This window comes from Lactuca sativa, chromosome 8 (genome assembly GCF_002870075.4).
Source record: "Lactuca sativa cultivar Salinas chromosome 8, Lsat_Salinas_v11, whole genome shotgun sequence".
Classification (NCBI taxonomy): domain Eukaryota; kingdom Viridiplantae; phylum Streptophyta; class Magnoliopsida; order Asterales; family Asteraceae; genus Lactuca; species Lactuca sativa.
Genome location: NC_056630.2, coordinates 296531506 through 296550332, shown reverse-complemented (window position 1 = coordinate 296550332; position 18827 = coordinate 296531506). Strand labels below are relative to the sequence as shown.

Below are 18827 nucleotides of genomic sequence, written 5' to 3'. Positions count from 1 at the left end.
TTGATTGATTGCAGCGAAACAATGGAAGAGGATGATCACAAAAGTGACATTTGTAGGACAAGGTTTCACAAGAAAACCTCCAAAATATGAGAAATTTATTCGTCCAACTGGTTTAAGGAGAAATATTTAAGGAAAAAGATAAAATATTTAAAATATCACTTGTTGATGGATAAAAAAAATCCTTATATTGGCATGTTTATGCTCTCATAAGGGAAAGAGATACCATACATAGAGAGCAAAATAAAAAGAGTGATGATGCTACTCTTCTCAAGGAAAAGGATGAAATCATCACTCAAGTTATGGAAGAAGGTAATGACTAGAAATTTTAGTACATAATCAATATGATAAAACATTTATTTCACAAAACTGTTATTTCACAAAAGTTTCTACATATTGTTATTTTAAAGGGGTTTTTTTATGATCACTACTACATCAGAGACTTTGAAGAAGAGAAAAAGGGATTGACAAAAGGCTACTTTAATTTATTATTTAAAAAACAAACATCAATTTATTTTCCTTGCTCTTATTATCCCTGATTGAGCAACATATAAAATTTGATTCATTGTCCCTTCTTCCTTTGATCATTCTAGATTAATCTTCAAATACAGTTGGAGACTAGACAGATCTTGAAACGGATTGCAAAGGAAAATGTAAAATAGCTTGGAAGAATGGTGGCAAAATTATCTCATGCGAATCCCATGACTGTTCTTAGAACAATTGTGCACCAGGTACCCATTGCTTTCATGAGGTTTGCTTGTCAGGCATTAAGTATCTAAAACATCTTAGAAGAATGGTGGCAAAATTAGTAAGGATTCCTGGCAATTTGTGATATGTATATCAGGATGCTTTCCTAGTTGATCAGTAGATTGAAGTGTGTGAATGCATTATGTATTTTGCTGACTGGTATCAAAATCTTCATGTTGAAGCATCATGTTTTTATGGAGATAATTGTTTGATTTTATAGTAGCATAGTACACATGATATTTGTGCATGCCACCAGATTCCATGTGGTGGTGGTGGTGATTTTGTTCTGTTGATGCCTTTGATGGATGTTTAAGATTCTCTTATTGCGTGTGATATTTGAAAAGGAATTGAATTGTGGTTTGGTGGTTTTCTCTACAGCTTGAGTATGATATTTTGGAATATGTTGTGATTGAGCGGCTTATACAAGGGGGTCGTGAGAAGCTAAAAGATGACGGCCTAAACTTAGCAGACTGGCTTCAGTATTTGGCATCATTTTGGAGTCATTTGTAAGTAATCTTTTATCCTTTCTACTTCATCTTGCTGCCTCTTTTTTAATCTATGCTCCTAGACCTTTATGTGCTGTTACTAATCATGCATGACCTTGTGCTTTCTGGACATATATTAGAGAAGGTCTAGCCCAGGTCCGCATGAGTTAATTTGTTTTAGGTCTATTAATGGCAACCCTACTTCATAGGAAGGAAGTAGAGAAGCCAAAAGCAGTATGTAAATGTATATAAATGAATGTATGTGAAATTTACAATTCCAGGCCAGTGTCTTCTCCTCCAACTTCCGATCCAGCACCTGTTGTGAATGCCACATCAGCATTTCTCTCGAAACCTAATTATAAAATACAATTAGTCCTTATTATTTATTAATGAGTGATAATGTTTATTTTTTTTATTTAGGACCGAGGATGTATACGATCAAGTAATTTGGAAGGTACAATTCAACATCTTCTTGATATGGGAGGAGGAAACTGGGATAGGGATACAGTTGTTCGTGCTCTTCATGTTGCTTTCAATAATCCAGAAAAAGTTGTTAAATATCTTTATTTTGTAAGCCTAAACTCCTACAATTTCTTTCTATTTTAATAATTAAATATAAAACATTTTAAATTTATAATTTTACCGGAGCCAGCAGAACTCCCGCCAGCTGCCGGAGTTTCACCACTGCCAGGTCTGCAGGCTGCCCAGCCCCCGCCATCTACAGTTGTTCCTCCAAGTGAACCAAATTCAAACCCTTTGGATCTCTTCCCTCAGGTATTCAATATATTTTTTTGACTTTCAGTTTGTCAATTTTCGTTTTAGACCCTGTATATTGTAAACTTGTCGTGTTTGGTCTAGGGACTTCCTGACATGGGCACAAATGCTCCTGTTGGTGCTGCTGGCAACTTGGATTTTCTACGTAATAGTCCACAGGTATTTATTTATTTATTTGTTTGTTTATTTATTTATAAACTAGTCAACCATATCTACATACATATTAATTATTAATTATCTCAATAAAATAAAAATGTAATTTATATTAGTGTTCCAGTTTCAAGCACTTCGAGCCATGGTGCAGGTTAATCCCAAAATCTTGTAGGTACTTCATAAATACAAATCAAAATACTTCTCAAAGACATAAATGGTAGCTTCTCTTTTATCTTATTTCTTATGATTTACAGGAAAGTTTTGATTAAGAACAATTTGAAGATCATCATTCAGTTGAGGTAATAATATCATTAGTTCTTACAATTTTAGGTATTTAGTTTCATGTTTTTTTCTCTTTTATCTCATTTATTATGATTTATAGGAAAGTTGGGATGCTGGATTTAACGATGATTGGAACATTGGGATGCTTGAAGAGTTGAAGGCAGAAGATAGTGAGGGTATTATTGGTTCACAATCACATGTTGAAAAAAGTTTAGATAAGTTGAATGCTAGAAACCAAATTCTTTGTGACCAATTTGGGATTGATATTAAAGCTAAGAGACATGATGAAGGGTTTTAGAGCTTCTTCAGACAGCTTAATGACGAGTTACTGAAACAAGAAGGTGCCCCTTTATAGCAATGTAGTATTAGGTTATATTGATAGGGAAAACCTCTTAATAACAATGTAAATTTAATTTATATATTGTAAGAAATGGAATTGTATGACATTAAATTTTATGCAATGGATTGTATTTTTTGTATATGGTATTTTATTTCTATTATGAGACATTAAATGAAATTTAATTTAAAAATTAATAAATATATAAATATATTTTTTAAACATTTAAATTTACGATACGCAAAAGTGCATGTCATCTTCATTTATGACATGGCCTTTCTTGACAAGGCTTTTAATGATACGCATTGTGTGTCATTAACACGCGCGTCGTAAGGTTACGACACGTGAATGCGTGTCGTCTTCCTTTATGACAGGGTCTTCCTTGATACGCATTCCGTGTCGTAAACGCGCGTCGTAATTGCGCGTCGTAAATGAGCGTCATAAATGCGCGTCGTCTCTCTTTATGACAGGGCCTTCCTTGACGCGCATTTGCGCGTCGTCTGATCCTTTTACGACACGCAATGAGCGTCGTAAAAGGCTGTTTTCTAGTAGTGTTTTTGAGAGTGGAGTTGTTTCGAAGTAAAATTCGTTCTATTTCAAACAAAGTTAAGTTCTTAACTTCATCTTCATTGAGTGATAACTCTGCACCATAAATTTTAAATTAATTATAAAATATAAAATACAATATTATAATATTTATAATAATTATTTAATGGGTGTTGAGAAGAAAAATAAATTATTTTAAATATAAATGAAGAAAATAATTTAAATACCTGGAGACTTGAACTTTTGTCGTTGGTTATATAGAATTCCATCCGCCAAATACTCCCATGTATTTTCCTAAACGACCTCTAGTTAGACATACTATTACACATCAACAATGTGGCAAATAAGAAGCGTAGATAAAAACCAGATCCAAAATGACTTGCTTCTTTAATTGCATCGATGTATTCCTTGTCATCATCTAATAGCCCGAGTGCATAACAAGCATCTCTAAAAGAAGAATATGTTTCGCCATTTACCGTGCGAATTTCATCAAATGACGTCGGACCTTTAACTTTATTTAATAGAATCCTTAAAAAATAAGCTTCACCAAGATTAGGTGAAACCGAATGAATTCTACCAATGCCTTTTCCTACTTTCCTTCGCTTCCAAAACCTACCATTTAATACCCAAACAAACTTTGTAGGAAATTCAACATATGTAAGTTCTCATGCTTCACTATTAATTGCATAACAGTCCATCTAAGATGTGAACTTTGAAGCAGCAACAGAAGGTTTGTCCAGAACATCGTCAATATCATCGTCTTCGCCATATACAATTTGTTGTTGATTAAGAAGATGAAAAGGTAGTCTAACCACAGAAGGATACCTGCAATGAACATCATATTCAAAATTTTGCCATGATGCTTCACATGAAGATAAATATCTACAATCGTAATATTCAACTATTTCATCGACCGCATCATTATTTTCACATTCATTGTTTTTTGGCACAACATCAACTGTAGCTCTATCAGGACCCTTGTTTATGTATTTAAACATATACTTTATAGAAGATCCCTGATTGCACCATTCAATATTAATATGTTCCTGATATCTTTTTAATAGATATTTGTTGTATGGAACAACATTTCTATTATCCAACTTGACACCCAATTTTTCAACAAAATGACCATCGTTTCTTCTCCTATATAACGGAAAACCATTTTCATCAACAAACGAATGATTACAGAATTGTTTTGGAAAGTTTTTAGAGCACTTTTTATCCGTCATGCATGGAAAATTGATATTTTTAGCTCCACGTGGACCATGAATCATGAACTCATTGACAAGTGAATACAATTCTGGCTCTTCAATTTTGTCTGGTATGTTGGCAGAAATTATCGGATCGATAAATTCAACAGTGGGTAACTTGTTGTCAGAATGCATAAATAAACATCTGCCAAAATATGTGGCAAAAAAACAAAATATGATTAGACTATAAAAACATATAAAAAAAATATACTATAATAAGAGTAATGGTTTATCAATAATGAAAAAATATAATTTTAATTACATGCTTGAACTTTGTCGAAAATTTGTTTCTCCCTTAAATCTTTAATAAATGCATTGAGCTTGATCTTTAACAACCTACATAATATATCAAGCATGTCTTCTGGTTGAAGTGAAGTATCCTTAAGAAACCTTTTAATGTAAAGGTTATGAAAAAATCTGGATATCCAAACCATTTACATAATGACACGGCATCCAAATAGTTTTGCAGCATATAGTGTGCGCCACTAGTAAAGGATGAAGGTAATATGAAACGGTGGGCGGCATTGGAGATATTAGTGGTTCCTTGAGCTTTTTGGTTACATAAATTCTCATAAGACTCACATCTAAGAACATGTTGTTGCCTACGTATGTAATGCAATCTCTCCGTTTCCATCATAGTATAGACATCTACCAGAAATTGTTAAAACAATCTTTTTGAATTAAGAATGAGCAAGAACGAATGATCTCTATCTTGAATTCTAAAAGCAAAATATTCTCTCATTGTACATTTCGCCTGCTTACTTTTGGTCGTAAATGACACACCTCTATGAAGAATGTCAACACTGTAACCATCATCTCCATATGGAAATAGCAGTGGATATTGAAGAGGAATGTATGAAGGATGCAATTCACTGATACGTTGTAGAAATCCAGTTTTTTTCAACAACAATATCCCTCTTTTCAATTAAATCACAAATGTCATCGACAATTAAAGCGGCAACCTCAGAAGCAGTCGGTAGGTTATATGTTCTTCCATCTCGCTCCCTTCTCCCGATAAGTCGTAGTTTCATATCAAGTTGAGGATTTTTCTGAAAAGTATCTCTTACCATCTTATAAGATCTAACCAACACATTATTTGAATCCAACATCACCTTAATATCTTCAATAATATCACTATCAATTGATGTTGATTGATCATTTTCCCCACTAAAATAAATGAAATTAAACATAATATTAGTAATATATATATATATATATATATATATATATATATATATATATATATATATATATATATATATATAATGAATAATTATGAATAAGAAGGTTGAAAAAATACCCAAAGCATTTTTGTCTATTTGAAATTTCGTTCTTAGTATGATAAATGTATAACTGAGAGAATTTTGGTTCCGATCCTTTTGTTGGTAAAAGACTTCCAAGTTCCAATACTATGATAATTTTAACCACCGAGTCTGAAAATGTATGGAGCGTTTCCTCTAGTGATTGAAGAATCAATTTTACCACCCATCAACGTAAAATAAAACATTGAATTTTAACGTCTAATGTTTTTCATCAAGTGTTTGCTTTTAGAATCCATATTTCGAAACATTTTTTCATAACTTGGGGGTGCTTTCTTTAAATCTGGAAGTTGAATTTTGCCGTAACCACAACATAATGAATAATCTGTGTTCCCCTTTTCTTTTCCTCTAATGAATTCATTTCTCCATAACTTTGCATGACATGTTTGACATACAACATTTTGATCACCATGATCCAAATATTCTGTAAAATAAAAGGCCTAGAAAAAAAATATCAGTGAAATTTATAAGTATATACAACCCAGTATTTGAAATGTAAAAGAAAAATGAAAAATGGATATTATTTTTTTATTACCATTTGAGATACCAACTATAAGGTTTTTATTTATGACTTGATGTATATTTTCTACATCTTCTGTCAAATCAACCAACGGGATAGGGGATAAATATGTCGTCTTCCTTTTTAATTTATGACATCCTGGAGTTAACTTGACTGATGATGAAGAACTAGTTATTGTAGATGCATTTTTTAATGTCATATCATTTGAAAATACATAATACTGTCTTTTGTCTGGTAACTTGAAAGTGGCATATTTATCGAAAGTGATGTTATCTGAACAAAAAATAAAATAAGTATATATATCCGGATTATAAAGAAAATGAATAATAGTATATTTTAAAAACAATAAATTATTATCATTTGTAATGTTAGATAACAGATTTCTAACATTTGTAATGTTAGATAACGAAGTTCTAACATTTGTAAAGGAATGAGAGTTGTACGGTTGTATTTTGGATTCCAGGCGAATTAAATGAATTGACATTTTCAGTTTGACCAACAATATTGGTTGATTGATCTGCAAATAACAAAAACTTATGAAAACTGAAGACATATGTATAAAATAAAGTAATAACCTGAAATCATATAATATTAAAAGATAATAAAAAAATATGAGAAATCATTTATTGTATATAAATGTAAAATAAGCGTAAAACATCGAATAAAAAAATACTAGGGTTATAATTAATTATATTTTTAAGAGATGCGGTATTGAAGTACTTGGAACGTTGGATCTTGTATTCATTTTCTTCGATCTTTTATTTTCCAAATATATATTTTTTGTCTTCTTTTCTCTCTGGCTTGCAAGTGGTACATGTTATTGTTGTTTTCTGCATAAGAGATAATAGGACAGGATATGAAATGTATAATTACGTAAATAATATGTTTATATAATAATATTGAAGAAATAAACGTACCTTTGTAAGCATCGGTTACCAATTTCGACGAATATTGACTTGTTGCGGACGAAGAATTTGACAATTTATCTACTTTTTTATGTTAATAAATGTGTATGTTATTAAAATAAATTTTATGTGAGTTAAAAAAATAAGAAATAAAAATAATAAAAATTCTATACGAAAAGACTTACCTTTGTAAATCGAAGTATTAACCGTTGTAGTTGATGATAGATGTGATGATGTAGTACCCAAATTAATATTTTTTGTATTATCTAAATAGAAACTATTTAGTTTTCTAGTCTTTTTAGAAGAAAGTGAATGCATTGTATGTCTGCAACCTTAACAGATAAATCAAATTAGTTTATAAATTAATATGCTTAACAAATAACAATTAAGTAGTTCATATAATAATTATTTAGCGAACAAATGGGTAGAAATTCAATTTGTAGTCATTTTTAAGTATTCTTGTTAAGTAGTAGCAAAAACAATACAATTTAACCGTGTCATTTTTTTGAAATGGTTTATTAAAATGTACATATAAATTAAATTTAGTTTATTAATGTATTATTTTTTATAAAAAATAAGTCAATTGAATAGGTTGTATTTAATAGCTATAGAGTTTAATAGTAACATACGGGCAGTTTTGGTATTTCAGTTAGACATTTTGAGCGGGAAAAAAGCTAGGAGAGGGGTTGAGCAATTGTCACGTGGCAATTTTATACTTATTTATTAGGATAGGGGATTGTTTAAGGCGTTCTAAAAATGTATGTTGTGATTCAATGACAAAAAGTTATGATTACAAAATCAAGCAAAACGTATTTCAATTTTCAACTACAAAGTGTAATATGGGTCGGAGTTGGATCCAAATAATACTCGATACCCACACGCACTCTCACTCGTCACATGTCTTTTATATGCAGAAAGAAATTGGGTCAAGAAATCGTAATACTCTCCCCACCCACTCTCTCTCCTGATGTCTTCTTCATTACTCCCTCTCTTTATCTTTTTATCTCTGTGTGTGTCTTCGTACCAAAAAGCCTAAAACCCAGTTGGTTTCACAGAATTCTGTATTTGGGTTTTTGTTTCCATGGACTCTAACCGACCATAGACACTCGTCACCAGTTAACCCTCAATGACTCTCCTCGATTCCCCCATCATCGATTGCGTTCAAAAACACATCAAATGAAAGCTCGAAGATTTCATCAACGATGACCTCTCCTCCTCCGACTTAGTCTCCGTCAGGATGAGAAAAGACGATCCTAACCCCGACTCTCCTTCTTCCACTACCACCCTTAATTCCTTCCCTGATCAAATCACCACTCATCATCCTTATTTCCAACCTAGGGCTTCTTCCAGTTCCATTTGTTCTTTCCCCAATTTCACCAAATTCTTCGTTCGGATGATCTCAGGGGGGTAAAACCCTAGTTCTCTATGGAAACCCTGAAGATAAAATCATGTCGAATCACGAAAAAATCCAATCCGCCACTAGAATTCCCTTGATGGAGCAAAGGTTAATATATTGTGGGAAGCAGCTTCACTGGGAGCAAAGCTTGTCTATGTGTGGGATCACAAACGACTCCGGGTTGCATTTCGTTGATCGAATGCGAAGCACAGGACATCCGCAAGCTTGGCAAGTCGTCGATTATTTAGTTTCTGTCATCTGCAGGATGTGTAAAGGCGAAAGAGGGGTTTGCATAAAGTCTGTCAAATCCAGGTTAATGGAATTCTTAAACATGACACCTAAAGACGGAATCGACCATGCCGCTCCTTACCTAAATATATTTCTCTCTTCATTCGCCATTGCAGCACTGGTAATGCTTTACAGGTTACCTCATCCGAGCAACAAAGAATGTGTCGAAGACTCGATTCAACATTTCATCAAATCCAATAGGAACGTGTTACCAAGACCTATATATCCTGAGTTCGCACCTATAGTATTAGAGTTCTGTAAATTGCTTGGTAGAGCTACTGCCCATGAGGATCCTCTATATAAACTATGTCGAAGTAGTCTAGGATCAATGGTGGAGCACGTCAAATAGGTAGAAATTCAAAATACTACGATGGTAGTGGCTACAAAAAGGTGGTCATAACAGTTCAAGAGATTTTTCCATTTGTAGACGAGCTTGCAAAGAAGCTGTCTGAAGGTTCAATTTAAAGTATGGAGTCCAATTTTGGTCCTTCCCCAAATGACGTCCGTGATTTTGTAGCATTTGTACGACCTCTGAAGGATGCAATCATTAGCCATGTACCTTTTGGGACTCTCATACCAATGCCATACAATCAAAACCTCCCTTGTTACAGTGATGAAGTCAAATTTCTTTACATGCTGTTCTATGACTTATAGGTAACACATTTTGCTCGAGGATTTGCAGATATTGTTACAGATGAAGAGATTCAAAAACGTTGTTTTAAAAGCTTAGAGCTTGAAGATCTTGATGGAATGTTACATGGTAGTGAAAGTGATGTTTCTGTTGATGATTGGAAGGCACATACAGAATATAATGGATATAAAGATACAGATCCACATATTTATTGGTTCTGGAAGGTACATAATATTTTCTTGTTTTTTTTTTAATATTTTTTAATGGTTTAGGTTGAAAAATGCATTATCTATATATAAATAAATACACACCATTATGACCTGTTATAACAGGTTGTTTGCCAGTTATAAGGGTATATTTGGTACCTTTATAAGGGCATTTATGGAAGGTACATAGTATTTTCTTAGTCAAGATGCTTTTTGATCGATGTTTTTCTTTAGTTTGGTTGGAATTGGAATTCAATTCCATTCCAACATTTAGTTAAAAATGAGTATGGAATTGGAATCCACAAAATCCATTGACTAACAAATTTCAACATCCATACAGAAACCATGTAATCTAATTTCAAAACACTAACCTGATATGTGAATTTGGAAATCTTGCAGGAATTAAAAGGGCTTTAAAATCAAAAGCAGTTGACGTGTGAATTGAAATGAGGAATAGAACTTGTATGAAGCAGATTGACGTAACTTTGCCGAAAGAAGATTCGTAGATGCAATTGAAAGACAAAGAAGATGAACGAGGAATTTCAAAATGATGGATTTCACATTCTGAGGTATATTTATAAATATAAAATTATTCTTTTAATATCTTCGCAATATCATCCTAGATTTTATGAATTTATTGTTGTTGAAATTATATTGGATAATTTTGTGTTACTGATTTTATGGGATTTAGTAGATTACAAATCAATTTAATTTTAATAAAGGATTTGCATTTAATAAGGGATTACAGAAAATTAGGAAACAATCAATTAAATGGACGAAATTTATATAGTATTTGTTATATTGATATCTTTGACTTACAAATCAAGTGTAGACTATTCCTGATTTATTGGTTTTTGAATCCAGAGAATGAGTTTAAATTGGAAAATATATGACGTTCGTGATTAAAGATCAACATGCGACTTTAATGGAGGTAATGGCATCCTTTTTGCCTAAATGTCGGATTTATTATTTAATTAAATTTTATATTTAATAAATAAATAAAAATATTTTTTATTGTCAAGGTAATGGCATCCTTTTTGCACCATCATAAATAAATAAATAAAAATTACATTGATAATGCATTCAACTTATCTATGAAAAGCTTCCAACACATGCTTCTCATTGATCCCGTTCTGAATTTTCATAAAATAAAAAGTATATATAATCTATAAAATCATATTTTGAATGATTAAAATTGAAATCATATTTAAAATAAAAACAAAAGCAGTGAAAGAAATACAAAAGTGAAATTCTTTGATGTAATTACATAGAACCGTATATAGAACAGTTTAAAGTTTGTAGAATGTAAATTTTAAAGACAAATGACATAAGAATCATTGATACATATAAAGTAATATTTTCTAAAATTAAAAATGTGAAAAGGGATCTAGTATACTGATTTTTACATCATAAAGAGAACTAATATGAATTTGAAGACCTTGAAATAACATCATAAACAGAACTAATATGAATTTGAAGAGCTGATTGTCAAGATAAAAGAAGATAATGTATGTTTTGATTAAATATCACACATAGATAAAAAATAATTTTTATATTAAAAGGAAAACAGTAGAAAAATGAACCAAAATGAATAAAATTTAAATCAACCATCGTCTTTAAATTTGCAGAATGTAAATTTTAAAGACAAATGACATAAGAAGCCTTGATACATATAAAGTAATATTTTTTTTTCTAAAATTAGAAATTTGAAAAGGGATCTAATATACTGATTATTACATAAATTTATCAATTAAAATTTAAAAGAAATTTATAAATAAGTTCAAATTTATTAGAAACTTATATTATATAAAAGTAGTTTATTTGTATTAAAAGATACGATATGTAAATTTTATAAGACTTTCAATATAAATTAAAATATAATTAATTGATATATATAAATTAGGAAACGCACATTTAATTTTCATAGTAATAATATTAATATGAAATAACATCATAAACAGAACTAATATGAATTTGAAGATATGATTGTCAAGATAAAAGAAAATGATGTATGTTTTAATTCAATATAACAAATAGATAAAAATAATGTTTATATTAAAACCAAAACAATAAATAAATGAACCAAAATGAATAAAATTAAAATGAATCATCGTCTTAAAATTTGTCCAATAACAACCTACATTTCCAACAATCATTGTACCAAATAAGCAAACATTTTTTAAAACCAAACCAACATCAACCAAATTTATTTGTTTGTTAAAACAGAAAACAACTTATTTTTCCACTTTTGGAACTAAAAGTGGATTTCCCTCTCCTATTGATTTTCTTTTAGATTTTGTTGAACTCAAATCATCTCCACCATCAACGCCATAAATATCATGGAGGTTGCGCTTCAAATCACCTGATATTTTCATTGGACTGGTTGAGGATGATTTATCAACTGTTGACGGAGTAAAACTCTCATCCGTTTGTATCTGATTCCAGGGGTACTTCATTTAAGGACACAGATTGAATACTCTAGAAAATAAAATGGAAATATGTAAAACGTTATGTATGTAAATAAAAAACAAATATAAATGTTGAACATTAAAACATTATGTACCATAAGTTCTAGTTTACTTTCCAATTCGGAAATAATGGACACATCTTCTGTAAGTTTGACAATGGTGTATATATTATTATCGTTGTTGACATTGTAGGATATAATATCTACAAGAAACGCAAATTTGCGGTTTCTCAAGACGTTCATTTGATTTGGAAATAGTTGCAAATTGTCGCCAGCCTGTAAGAAGATTGTTTAATATATTAAAACAAATAAAATGTTATTTGATAGAAAAATATGAATAAAATATTATACCGCTTCATGTATTTTTTTCAACTCGAATGCATTTATATCCAACAACCTTTTCGTTTTCCTATCAAAATGAGTAAATTTGATGGTGCTAGTATGATCTTGTATGTTGATTGGAATTATATACCTAAAAAAAATATTAGATTAATAGTAATTTTGTTGAAAGATTGAAATGATTAATATAAATAGATATGTGTATACTTTGTAGCAGTATGAAAATTCGAATCATTGCAAACTGCATTTTACATTTAATAACAACACTTTTTGAAATCTTGTCGGGGGAGGTATAGGAAAGATTAGTTTTGGGCACTGTGTTTATCCTTTTTCCACATTTGTAGCACGCATTGTAATACCAAGGTGGATTCTGTCTTATATTGACGATGTAACTAACTAATAGAAATTTCATTTCCTATATCAAATTAAATGTAAAATTTAAAAAAATCATACGATGTTTAAATAAAATTAAAAGATATAAAGTAAAGAAATATACCTTCAATGGTTCTCTGATCTCTCAAACAGTTTTTAAAGGGAAATCCTCTTTAAAATTCTATAAAAGAAGAAGAGTAGCTTAGGAGTGTAATTATTATCAGTTTTCAATATGTAATGTTTAAAATTACTTTATTAAATATAAGAAATTGTATTGATTTAAATAAAAAAACAATATAAAAAAATTTAAATAAAAATAAAAACAAACTAACTATTTCTTAAACTCGTTAATTTCGACAATGTCAGAAATAATGAACATTTTGGTTACATCAAAATGACTTTGGGCTTGACAAATTCCTGTAAAAATAGATTAGTCAATAAAAGTATATTGAATATATATATATATATATATATATATATATATATATATATATATATATATATATATATATATATATATCTTTAGTATCTTATAAAAGAAATCTCACTATTTCTAAAAATAGACTGAATATAATAATATTATTTTTTTAAGACGTTCAAATCATTAAGCTAATAGTACAAGTAGTCATCAATAAAATAATATTAAATTTTAACCTGTGCTTTGAATCATTATATTTCTCAACAAATTCTATCTCATTCCCTGAATTTCGGATAATTCAAAATTTGAAACCATCAGAAAATACATGTTGATTCAAATATCCCTCCTGCAGATGGCTCTTTATTAACAAGTTTTTATTTTAATCCTTACTTGTAATTGATTTCATCATTTTTAACTTTTTGTATTTTTATCTTATAAATATATTGGGTGAAGGTTTTATTATATCAGGTTTGTTTCTAAAAAGGTTTTTACTATGTTTTTTTAATGTGTTGGCTTTGCAGGTTTAAAAAACTCAACCAAGAGGGCCAGTTAGAGCATTGTATTATCATTAGTTTGTATATTTTGGCATCTTACTTTTGCAATAAAGAACGGTTAAACACAAGATTTGACATGATTAAGGTAGTTTGTATATTTTTCATCTTGTTTAGTCTAAAAATGAAACATTTTTCATCATTGGTCCTTATACTATCAAGTTTCATCACATGGACTTCCTGATTACGGTGATTATTGTCCTTATTATAAGGTTCTATATAGATTTTGTTCAATATTTTAAGGTTTTGAGAACCTAAATCAATATGAATCCTTGAATTACATACCATCGTTGAAAATGTTTTAATTTGTAACCAAACTTGGTTTAAAATTATAATAAACAAGTTGACACCTGAGTATTTTGGCATTCTCAAAGGCCTATTTATCGACTTTTGAATCACAACACCTGATATTCTAAAGGTTTATTTTTATAAACTATTATTTATATATTTTAGCATTTTACTTAGTAGGACATTAAATTAATAAAGGAATTAAAGAAAAGAAAAAAAAAAAAAAGAGGACGATAAACAGTACAAGTGGTTTGGGTATGTATAAATGGAAGTAATAACCATTTAGGGGGTGTTTGGCAAAAAAAGCTTATTGCTTATTAGTTTATTAGATTATAAGTTAATAAGTAAGTGTAGGGTAACTTATGAAAAAATGACGTATTAGAGATTCCCCATCGGAATATGTTATTTTAATCTAAACACTTTTTTAACTTATAGTGATGTGGAACATAATAAGTTGTTTTAAAAAAGCTTAGCCAAACACCCCCTTAATATGGTATGGTAATGCTCTTGAAAAATAGATATCATTTAATATTCATTTCTCGAAGTGAACGCAAAATGATTTTAACTCTAAAGAGATCAAACTATTCGCCGCCCGCCGCTTTGCGCGGGTAGACGGCTAGTGTGTATATATATATATATATATATATATATATATATATATATACATATATATATATTGCGACAACAAACCATCCCAAACGTTAAGTTTGACAAACTGCATCACTATAACAACACAAGTAATCATGGGGTTACTTTTCATGTACTGTGACATTTGTTGTGCTTGACTTCCAAATATAGTGACCTTGAGGTGTACAGACCTAAATAAAAAATGAATTTAATTAGTATGAAAAAATATGATTAAAAATAATAAATAAATTAAATAAATATCATCTCACTATAAGTTGCTAATAGTCATCTTTATGTAATGCCTGGATGGGTTAGGATTGGATGTCTCAAGTGGCCAAAATGAGACAATTTGTCCAATAACATCTACATAGTTTTAATAAAAAATAATATATAAGATTAAGTTAAATACTAACATACTAACATGTATAATAAATTACACAAGTTATAAAAGTGAATGGAATAAACATAAACACCTAATAAAGAATGAGTCTCTTGGGCATTTCTATTCGATGATAGAGTTAAAATCAACAAACACAAAACCATTATTTGGACCTAAAAAATCCTCACATTTTTTACAATACTTTTCCAATCCAAAGTTAAGGTCTGTTTTTGACCGGTAACACTAAAACCATTTCTAACAGCCGCCATGTTTGGTTTTAAAATGATATAACTTTGACCTTCCTTTAAAAGGTCACCAAATCTGGAAAAAATTTGGTTGAAAACACGAGAATGGTATTTTGTACCATGTTAAAACAAATAAAAAAATTATTGATTGAAACATATGTAATATTTAGTGGGTTTAAAAAAATATAACCAACGTCCTCGTCCATGACGATTATTTCAATCAATTATTCTTTATAAAATTCCAAATCTTTAGCACCTGTACTTTGAGATGTGAATCATCAGCAATATGTTCAATGTCTTTTAGGTATAGTTTATTACTTATATTCATTTCCTGCAAATAATTGATAGCATACTGAAATTAATACCAATTTTGCACTTTTCATTTCAATTGAAAGCATATGATTGAATAGAAATGTACTATAATAGCAAAGTACTTTCATTTAATGATAAAATAGCAATATATTATAAACTTTTTGCAGATACTGTTTAAACACTTAACAGAATTAATTAATATTAACTTTTTTTTATAATTAAACAGTTAGTATTAAATGCAAAAAGTTAAAAACATATTACATCACATATATAGATGGAAAACATTATCGTTCGACATAATGTTACATATACATTCAATTTCTGTTTATCGAAATCTGCAAAGTACATCTATATTCAATCAAGGGTATCCTTTCCTATGATTGTAAACACTCGTTATTTGATAAAAAGTGAATACATAACTCCACCGAAATTCATCTATTTGATAAAAAGTGAATACAAAACTCTTGCAAAATTTCAATGTTTGCATGTTATTGAATCCATTTCCAGATATAAAGTAATAACCTAAGGAATGACAACAAAAAATTGCAATTTGATGAATAAATCTGTGTATCAAATTAACAAAGCAAGCATACCCAAATTTCGATTTCATTAATAATGATATGCCATGGTTGATTTCAACTCATCAATGGTAAATATGATGACCTCTCATCTTTTTTTTTCTCAAAAACAATGTACAAAGGCTCAAAAGAGTCATTTGTAGATAAAGATGGAAATAAAAGAAATGGCTCATTAGAAACCAAGGAAAAAAGAAACAAACTTACAACCCAAACATACAAACAGATAACCAAACATACAAACAAATAAATGTACATATACACATTGTAAAAAGTGAATACACCGAAATTGATTTATTTGATAAAAAGTGAATACAAAACTCTTGCAAAATTTGACTATTTGCATGTTATTGAATCCATTTTTAGATATAAAGTAATAACCCAAGGAATGACAACAATTTTTTTTTTAATTTGATGAATAAATCAGTATATCAAATTAACAATACATACCAGAATTTCGATTTCATTAATAATGACATGCCATAACTAATTAGAAATCATGGAAAAAAGAAACAGGGACAAATACATTCACATACAAACAGATAGATATACATATCCACACACGGTAACAGATACATATACAATGTTTAAACCATTGACATAAAGAGTGACTATAAACAATATATTACATCGCTATTACAAATATATACATACACTAACAGTGACAAATACATTTACATACAAACAAACAGATGTACCTATACACACAGTAACAGGTACATATACAAACAAATCGAAGGCAACTTCAAGATGAACACATTCAATAATCATAACAAAAACTTTTAATACCATACCTAAAAGAATAACAGAAGGCGACTTCAAGATATAATATTACGTTCTCTTTTGCTCTAAAATTTGGATTCGTTGTGAATGAAACTAACGGTGATAATGTATTTAAAATAAATTGATTAGGTAACTTACGCTTTTTAAGGAATTGATAAGCATGATATATTTGAAAGATATCTTTATCGTTTTAAATTAAATAATGATTATTTACTTTCCATTTGTTTGAATGTTGCAGGAAACAATCAAATTGACATGCATCAATTAAGCAATCGATGTGTTTAATGTTGGGCAATATCGGAAATTAACATTATGAGAAAAAGAGTGGGAAAATTCGATTGGGGTGCTATTTGACTACCACTTGTACAAATTTTACTTATTTATTAGATTAGATTAGGGATTAGATCTTAGACGGCTAGGAGCGGGCAACGCCTAATGGCGTTATTATGACGTGGCCTCCAAACACGGCGTTATAACGCCTGGAACACCGCACCCGGTGGCGTTTTTGCGTGTTACGTTACGACGCGTTATCGTGGTAACGCTTGAAAACGGCTATTTCTTCGAGGCTCAACGTATACATTTCGTTTTTCAACCGTTGTAAACCGGTCAAAAATGTAAAAAAAAATAAATAAATAATTTGAATGTTTTTACCTTTATACGCCTAATATATATATATATATATATATATATATATATATATATATATATATATATATATATATATATATCCATGTTATTTCTTATCTCATATCAAACTACATTTCAAATTCTTCAAAAAATTTATCTTTTGAATATTATGGATCAAAACCCCAACATTCCTCCTCCAAATACAAATACACATCCGCCTCTCGGTTTTGCACAATACGAAATGTATGCGAACATCCTCAACACTAAAGGCAATTTTTTCAATCCTGTATCACCCCTTCCACAAAATTTTTTCAACTCATTTGGTACAATGCAATAAAATACCACACAACCACAACCCACCCAACAAACTGTACCCGAGACGCAAGGGGGGGCGGAAAAAACGGACCAAAAAGGGATATCACGAAGGAAAGGGAAATCGGTTGCGGTGGAGCAATCGGAAGACGAACCTCCAACATGGTGGACCGCAGACGAGGAGTACGCATTGGCGGTGGCTTGGTGTGGGACATCAAAAAATCCAATGCAAGGAAACGACATGCGAAGAGTTGCCTTTTGGGAAGCCGTGATCGGGAAATTTCGTAGCCTTTTGAATAAAGATGAAAATTACCATAATCACGACATGTTGAGTAGCAAATTGACTCAAATAAGCAAGAACTGCACCAAGTTCAATTCCACCTATTGTGGAGCAATCGGAAGACGAACCTCCAACATGGTTTTATTTTTTTCGTTGGAATGTCGTTTTATGTTTTTTCGCTGTAATGTACTTTTTAATTAGTATTTAATTTAATCATGTGTTATTTAATTCATATGTTTTTTAAAAATTATTATGACATAAATTAAAAAATTAAAACAAAATAGAGAAATGAGAATTACAAACATAAAATAAAATATAAAAAAAATGGTGTTATTAGATGTTATTTGGTTTTGCCCATTACCACATTTGGTGTTATAACACCCATTTATAACTAGGATGATGATGTGGCTCCTTTT

General features: G+C 30.1%; 1 long non-coding RNA gene and 1 pseudogene across 1 annotated transcript; both read left to right on the top strand.

Annotated features, from left to right (window-relative positions):
- Positions 1-1335: 1335 nt before the first annotated feature.
- Positions 1336-2162, top strand: LOC122195752 (uncharacterized). The gene is made up of 3 exons (XR_006186451.2): positions 1336-1799; positions 1885-2003; positions 2088-2162. It is a non-coding gene; the product is annotated as an uncharacterized LOC122195752 (long non-coding RNA).
- A 6130-nt stretch (positions 2163-8292) lies between these two features.
- On the top strand, positions 8293-9842 carry LOC111884897 (E3 ubiquitin-protein ligase UPL5-like; annotated as a pseudogene).
- Positions 9843-18827: the final 8985 nt, after the last annotated feature.